We start from the raw sequence: 5,402 nt of genomic DNA, 5'->3' as shown, positions 1-5,402 counted from the left end.
ATAATGTTGTGAAGGACTGGAATATGCTTCCTGGCAATATAAAGCAAATTTCAAAGAAAAGCATTTTCAAAACTCATGTGAATAAGTATTTTATTGAAACTGCAAAGGGCAATCATAAAAATGATTTTTATACTGCTAGAACCAATGTAATTTTTATTGGATTGTCCATCATTGTTTTAACTATCTGTGATATCTTAGATATGTATGTTCCAATATTAATTATTAGATTTGTCATTACCGGAGCTGACGTGCTCTTATATGAACCCCATTGTAAATAAGATTTAATTTTAATTTTTATGGGTTATCCAAGGTAAAGAGGTCAGCTGTTCGTTTAACTTACTGTGACCCCTAGTACTCCTGTGATATAATCTAGTCTATAAAATTGTGTAGGTTCTATGTTTGTTTGTACCACTTGTGTGATCGTAATGCCTTTTATCTGAAGAAACATCATTATTGTTATTTTTATTATTATTTCTCTGAATTTGTGTAATGTTTCTGTTCCCTTTTACATGATATGTACCAGTTATTTTCAACGTTGTGCTAAATAATTATGTTGATAATGTGTTGTTTAAGTAGATACATTAATAGAACACTTTTACATATATTCTATTATAATCAAGTGAAGTGTTAACAGTTATCATACGCAAATTATTAACTAGCATCTATCGTTTATAAGTGTTAAAAAGTACAACTTTTTCCCTAGGTAAATAAATTTATTTTAGCAAATAATAAATTTGTATATTTTTACGCTATTTCATAGCCAGTTGAAATGGCATTATAAACAGACGTTTATCAAAAACGTAAACAATGATTTGTTAAAGTGTAACCAGTGTACAAACCATTGGTAAAAGGGAAGCAACTTTAATATTATTTTCAGACAAAATTATAAAGGTAACAAAAAGACACAGCAATAGGATCTATGTGTACATTGTATTGCTCATCTACTTATTTGTGTATGTAAATTATCCAGTGTTTTTACTGTCACGTTTGGGATGACACATCAAACAGACCTTTTCACTTATTCACGTGTACTTTGACATAGGTTCCGGACTTGCATGTATTATCGACTTCCCAATACAGTTGTAAGCCTATATCATACGAAGTAGAGGATAGGTTCAAAGTCAAGTTCAGCAATGACCTTAAGCTATACAGCTCATCACTTGTGCAAATATACAGTGCAACATGAAGTAAGCAATTAAACAGCAACACACAACTACAACACACTACGTATTGTAGTTCCTGATTGTCTGGACATCTGACAATGGAGTAGCACCACATAGTGGTTATATGGTTCATAGGGTTTAATATTATGTACAGAATTGTATATAGTTTATAAAGTTTGATATGGTTTATAGGGTTTTATATGGTTTATAGGATTATATACATTATACATTAATGTAACTGTCTGAGTACTGATCCCGTGTTAATGAAGTACATTGATAAATAGAGTGATCGTGGTTACACACTTAAGGAATGGTGTGTTAGACATTAACGTAACTGTGTAAATGAAGTACATTGATAAATAGAGTGATCGTGGTTACACTTAAGGAATGGTGAGTTAGACATTAATGTAACTGTCTGCTTCCTTACCCCGTATTTCTAGTGATAATTATGAAACAATAAGCAAACTTGGACGTATCTCAGTGAACTAGTAAAATAATGGACCTTTTACGGTAAAATAATACACTAATGAGCGTATTTCAGGCGTTTTTCTGATTATTAGTAAAACACTGACAGTATTTAATTTAACTATTTATGATAGTTGACTACTTCATCACTGGGTACATTTCAGTATAAAAGTACCACACAGCAGTAGCCAGTCATATAGTGCGTGTAGTCTATAGGCTGTCCTCATAGATATGTCTTCGTGTTGTTTACTTTCAACCAATTAGAATTCGCTTTCTTTCACTTCATCAAGGTTGCACCTGGATTCACGTTCAGGAACGGCTGGTTGGCGTTCATTCACTGGACAGGGTTTCGTAATCAATCATTATATTACGTTAATGCAATAAAACACTTTTCTCACTAAACATTCTGGTTAGATTACTAATACTGGAGCCTAGATTTAAGTTTAAGTTCCCATTCCTCCGACACATATACGTTAATATAAATTTGAATTATTTATTAATTTCTATTTTATCTGATATGAGTTTCTTAAGTATTCACAATAATGGTATTCCCATTCAAACAATGGATACGTACAAAATTGTAAGATAACAGGGGGCTTTGATTTGATGGCTGTTTGTGAAGACCACTTCAATCATCCTCGAAATAATAACTGTCTTTGTTCCTATTTAACCGATACATCGTAATTAAGACGATTTATCTTACATATATGAAACGGATTCGATTAGTCAATCTTTTTAATTTAAGGAACGAACAGGATGAACTTATATAAAAGTAGTATTCCCTGAAGGTTGCTGTCTACTTCGCAAAAGCCCACGTTCAGGTAAGTGTTAAGTCTGACTAATGATACACGTCTCTTAAAACATGTTATAACAATTGTCTCCACTGACATTTTTATATACAGATAAAAATGTGTTAACCTGCAAACAAATCATAATATCTAATGATATGATGTATAATTATTCAGGCTTCCGATTTTCCAAATATCTTCCCTAAGAATTGTCCTTAATTTGAATTCCCACGTATAGAAAGCATTACTTTAGTCAACGGAAAATATTTGCGTTATGTATGTATTTTATTAATATTATTTCCCATGCAGGACTTAGGATGGAATAAAGATAGGCCTCGATATAAACCTCTTGTAAAAAAAAAACAGATAAATAAAAATAAACGAAGAGATAGGAAGTAACGAAGTGTCAACCAAACAGGAATCAGGATCAGGATTACAAATAAGACTTACTGTCGATTATCTTACACATCTGACAAATAAACATCTGGTCATTCTTTAAAATACGCAGACATGTGTTCACTCAATAGATCATTCGCCAAACATATTAAACAGTCATAAACAATTCTACGTACATATTAAACACAATTCTTTCTTCTTTTTAACATTAGAGGTTAGACTGGGTATTTTTTTATCAATATTCAAGTATTAGGTGAACCAATCATTTCACTGATACCACAACTAGTATTGTAACGGTTTTTTATTAATGCTGGAATTGAGAAGTCACCGGTTTACTGCTGTTAATATTTTATCCCGATATAAAAGCAAGTCTTCGTGAAGTATAAATTGGAAAGTCTACTTGATTAGATAGCTAATAATATCATATTCATAAACTGTTCGTGCTTCTGTACAGTATATATAGTTTAGGTGTTTTATTGGGGAACAGTACAGATCCAAATCACAGACGTCGTATTGTGTGATCGGCTTTGACTTAAACCTCTTGCATGGAATGCTTACAATGTATTACCACAGAATCGCTAAATCACTTTGAAGTGTAAGGTCCAACTCTGAAGTTTGGAATTAAGAAGCACACATTAACGAAATTGTATTCTTGTTTTGCTAAAGAGTAAATAGCATCAATGGGCTTCTCGCCTATTTTAGAGGACCTTTAACATAACTAAATTAGCTGTCTGCTGACAAAAATAAAGGTGATTTTTTATGGAAACAACATTGGTCATGTATGAAAATATTTGAATTGCAGTTACCGTATTGTTTGTATCAATAATCAAAAACCTATATTGATATTGAACTTAACAAAAAGCATATTGTATCTTTTAAATGGCAACGATAAGCCAACAGTTTCATCTTTGGAATGCTTTGAGACGATAACGATATTTTAGTATCTTCCCCAACGCAAGTGTATCGATGTAAAGGATTTGGGCCGTCTGGAGACTATCACCGATCAGTCTGATTTTATGTATTTACATACCTTTGGGTTATGCCATCATGATATGACATGGGGGACCAAAATCGCAAATGGTCTCTTTCTAACAAAACTGCATTCTATTTTATTTTAACTTTCTTTATAATTTTGATGTATTGTGCAACACTAAAGCTGCAAATAAGAAAAATAGCCAAAAAAGCACCATATATAGTTGATAAGTAGGTCACTGTGATCGTGTTATATATCGGCTTAATTATGTCAACGATACCCTCTATTTTTTGCCTAAATACATATTAGAACCCTTCATATATCGTACCAAAATTGTATTTATATGTATCTGAACCAAATCTGAAGAAAATGGGGCCGAAAAGTGCAGGGGGGGGGGAGTTAATTTCTATGTCCCCCTTTTTATTACTTTTATTCATAGAACCTATTTTTAGCACAAAAGTCACACAACAACTTAATTTTTATCTTTTCTTTAGACTTCAGACATGCATCCGACTGTCAGATACATCAAAACGCAATTATTCATATGCATTATGTTTATTATTTGTGATGTTGGGCCCCCTCTTTACCCACCTTATACTTCGGTTTGGACTCCATGCTGATCTTAGGTTCATGTCATATCATGTACAAAATAATAAAACGTATCGGTGAAGTCCCAAATTGGCACCCCCTTTTAGAAGGGTGAAAAATAACTTTCTCTTGTTATATTCTCTACTTCGTGAAACATAAACATATTTCGAAAAGTGAAATATTTATATATATCTTATACTTAAATCAATATCATCAATTCACAGATATTACCAACAGTTTTCATAGGATGTAAAGCACTTAATAGTATATACTGATTCTGCCATTGAATTCTACTTGTCGACAACTTAAACCGGCGAAATTATTTTCCTTATTTTTAGTTCACAACATGAAGACTACCAGCGTAATAGCCATAGCAATTTTATCCGCCATGTTGCTGGTAGCTATGGCTCCAACTGAAACGGAAGCCATTTATTATAGGCCGCGAGGTAGTGTTGTCTGCAGAATGAGGTGTAAGCGAATCTTAAGGTACTGCAGAAATAGCAGGAGTTGTGGGCAGCGGTACCGGGCTTGCGTTTATAGATGTGGACGTGGACGTGGACGAAGGATCGGATAGTGTTGGATATCCTGCTAGTGAATGACAAGCAAATAAAATCTATAAAACAATACAATATGCATAATCTATTTTATTTGCTGGTATTTGATATGGACAAAAGCTAGTTATCTATGAAATTAAAGATGCGTAAGTCAATTTTCTTAACATATCTTATACTCTGTATTTTTTTATTTTTTTTAAACAAAAGTATGTTAAACAAATGATTTATATATACTTTCACATCTCCCAGATTATTTATATTTGAAATTTACCAGTACTCCCCTAAATTCTTAAATACATTAATTAAGAGGTTTTACGCAACTCTCTTTCAACAGTACATGTAGTTTAGACAATTTAGATGTCCATCTATTTGATCCCAAGCATTACCGATGAGTCGTAAAAGGACGAAACAGATGTATAATGAGTAATTCATTGTTGACATACTGCATCTATTACGAAAGTGTTCAAAGCTCAAT

The 5,402-nt window shown here is 32.5% G+C and overlaps 1 long non-coding RNA gene across 1 annotated transcript; it reads left to right on the top strand.

Annotated features, from left to right (window-relative positions):
* Positions 1-2,361: 2,361 nt before the first annotated feature.
* On the top strand, positions 2,362-4,999 carry LOC110446934. Its single transcript, XR_002462520.1, has 2 exons — positions 2,362-2,449; positions 4,712-4,999. It is a non-coding gene; the product is annotated as an uncharacterized LOC110446934 (long non-coding RNA).
* The last annotated feature ends 403 nt before the right edge of the window (positions 5,000-5,402 follow it).

This window comes from Mizuhopecten yessoensis, unplaced genomic scaffold (assembly GCF_002113885.1).
Source record: "Mizuhopecten yessoensis strain PY_sf001 unplaced genomic scaffold, ASM211388v2 scaffold3063, whole genome shotgun sequence".
Classification (NCBI taxonomy): domain Eukaryota; kingdom Metazoa; phylum Mollusca; class Bivalvia; order Pectinida; family Pectinidae; genus Mizuhopecten; species Mizuhopecten yessoensis.
This window is presented reverse-complemented; position numbering and strand designations above follow the sequence as displayed.